Raw genomic sequence first — 3,311 nt, forward strand, 5'->3', positions numbered from 1 at the left:
AACACCCCATGTGATTAAGATTATTGATACAAAATACAGGGTCATGGCTTTGTGGGACTGTCCAGGCAATTGACCTGATATTGTTTTTAGAGTTACTGTTCCACTGTCTGGTCTGATAAGTAGTTTCTGAGGTTTTAAAAGCTTTCAAGAAGCTATCCAAGATTTTTAATAATAAGAAGAAAGAACATAATTAGTTTGCATTTGCTAGACACAATAATGAAATGAAGGAGACCCAGGAGTCAAAAAAAGATCTGGAACATAGGCCTAACTACTTCGATGAATGACTATTTCTTAGCCATGGTCCAGAAGAAGTGGGTGTGATTTGCTACCATTACTAAAGACCTTGATAGAGGAATCATTAGATGAAGCCTAATTAAAAGAGAAAATGCATAGAACAGATTTGATAGACTTTTCTTGATCTGCCGAGGAGACTAAAGGAAACACCAAGTTTCTAAGTCCATGAAGACCTTCAACTAGGAATCAAAATCATTTTTTGAAGCCATCTTTAAACTAAATATTTGCATAACTTATTTTTTTAGTAAAAAATCCTTTTAAAAGGCTCATGTCCTCTTTAAAAAGAGTTATCTCTATGAAAGCAAATTGTCAACAGTGACTCTAAAACAGATTGGAAGTTGAGAAATGATACTGAGTCAAATCCACAGTCTCCTAGTGACCTTCCACAGGGCTTCTGAGCCTGCAAATCATTACAGGAGGAGACTTCCTACCTTTGTCCCTTGGGGAAGCTGGTGGGTTGAAATCATCAACATTTTTTTTCTAGCAGCCCAACACCTAATGCACTATGCCATGAAAGAAGTGGAACACAGAATAAGGAAGACTGAAGAAGAACTGATGCCTTTGAATTTTGGGGTTGGAAAAAAAAAATCTGGAATATAGCATGGATTGTCAAAAGGATGAGAAAATCTGTCTTGGGGGAGGTGAAGCTAGGGTGCTGTATAGAGGCAAGGATGATAAAGCATGTGTCAGGAAGGGCCAGGCACTGGATAATAAAGAATTCAGACTTGGAAAACCAAAGGCTAAGTGAAGGAAAGAAAGATGCTCAACATAGTGATTGCAACAATGGGCTGAAGCACAGCTGAGAGTGTGAGGGAAATACAGAATCAGGCACTGGGTTTGACCTGTTGCCCATACGGTCACCATGAATCAGAACTAACTTGATGGCACCTACCTGCACCACCATGCAAAGCCAATGGTGAGGTAATGATATGGGTAGAGATACTGAGAATGATGACCTGACATGAAGAACGTAAACAACATTAACATGTGCAGAAATTGATGGCTAAGTGAGCCTATGTTCTGCTATGCATATTTAACCAAACGTTTTTTAGAAAATTATTAATTTTAGTGAAAATTTACAGAGACTGAGGGTTTCCAGTCATTCATTGCTGCACTTTTCTCCCCACCCACCCCCTCGGCCCCAATTCACTCTTCTCCTTGAAAAGAAAAATAAAAACTCTTTCATTGTTATGCAGTCCCTCCCCCAAGTCCACTCCACTGTGCAGCCTTCAGTCTGGACTTCTGTAATGACAATACCCATTCATATATCCCTTTTAAACAGATCTCTCCCTCTTCTGTTTCAATGCAATATACATCATTCCTCTCTTCCTTCTCTGTCTTCCCTCAACCATGATATCAGTCCCTTAACCAAACATGTTTAAAAAGACTATTTGCATGATGAACCAAGAGTCCTCCTTGGAATAGAAAATTATCCCAAGCTAGAATCACATGCATGAAGTGTTATCCACATTTAAAAGGATTAGTGTGGAGGGAGGATTTGCAGCCAGCATGTGATCCCATGCCCTCTCTTAGAGTCTGCACTCTGACCCAGACCCCAGGAATCCACGCCTGAGTCCTGGCTTAAAGAAACTTTATCCACAGGCTGCTGTTTGATATATTCATAAAGATTAAAACTCACAGCATTAGCATGCCCAGTGTTAACAAAGCAAAGAAGAAAAAGATACAGAGCATTGCCTCAGTGTGTAAAATGTTAATCACACAGGAAGTCTCTCTCAATGCAGGAGGGGTTAGATTAGAGAGTTAATTCTTGAAAGGAAGGGAAATTGCAATAAGGAAGACTCTGGAGAGGCAAAGGAAATAAAGAGGTAAATATTCAAGGGCTCAGTTGTCCTGTGGTACTATCATGACGAAGATTGGGCCCTAGAATACCCAGTGCCCTATAAAATCCTCTCCATGTCTCTTCAAGAGTAAAAAAATTCTTCCAGGCCAACTCTTTCCTCTCATTTCTTTTTTCATTTTTCCTCACTTAAAGGAAAATCTTTTGAAAAGTCTCATCTTTGAACTCAGTTCTTCATTAGGCCACTGAGGATCACACAGATCTTGTTCAATAAATGAATGAAAGCAATTCTACTTCAATAAAAGCACACACACAATCTGGAGAGTTTGGAAATTAAAGGTGAAACCATGCCCTCCTCTCCTCAAATTCCCCTACAAAAGGAAAAGAAAATGTGCAGCAAGTTTTTAAAACATTCGTGCACTTAATTTTCTTTCATGACTGAAATTTCTTTTTTTTTTCTATAATTATATTTTATTAATTTTCATAAACATTTACAGAGATTTTGGGCTTCCACTCATTCATTGTTGCACTATTCTCTCTACCCTCCTCCCAGTTTGTTCTTGTCCAAATGCCACAGTGCTTGTCAAAGCCAGTTCTGATTAATCTTCTTTGTCAGTGTATCCTTTGCCATTCCCTATCACTCCTCCCTGAGAGAGACTTCACCCTGAGTCATAAGGAAAAGGGGACGGCGTATTCTCTTAGCTACTTCCTGCTGAAAAGGGACGCTGTGGGTTTCAGGGTGAAGATCTTCTCTCACTACTCTAAAGGGCCCCTTTGGCAGTAGGAAACACATAGACTATTACGGAGATTGATTTTGGAATTCAGATGCACTCTTATTGATTGTGCTTGGCTGTACATGTACATATCCTTCAAGATGTATCATGGGGGTGTTGCAACCTAGAAGACACAAATTTGACTAACAAGTTGTAAGTACATGAGTCCAAAAATTATGGAAAAGTAAAAGAAAAGATTCTTTCATTGTTTTACAAACCCTCCCCCAGGTCCCCTCCACCATGCAGCCCTCGCTCTAATGACTGAAATTTCTATATTGATTTGGTTTGTTGTAAATATAAACATAAAACACAGCACTTGCCAATATAACTCTGTTCACAGATAAAGTTCAGTACTGTCAATTACAGCAACCATGTGCAACCGGATTTTATTTGTTAAGAATTAGTTACTTGAACAGAAACAATGCCCTCAAAGACTTTTGAGTTGT

The sequence above is a fragment of the Elephantulus edwardii genome, unplaced genomic scaffold (assembly GCF_000299155.1).
Source record: "Elephantulus edwardii isolate Elephantulus edwardi_28Jun2011 unplaced genomic scaffold, EleEdw1.0 scaffold00250, whole genome shotgun sequence".
Classification (NCBI taxonomy): domain Eukaryota; kingdom Metazoa; phylum Chordata; class Mammalia; order Macroscelidea; family Macroscelididae; genus Elephantulus; species Elephantulus edwardii.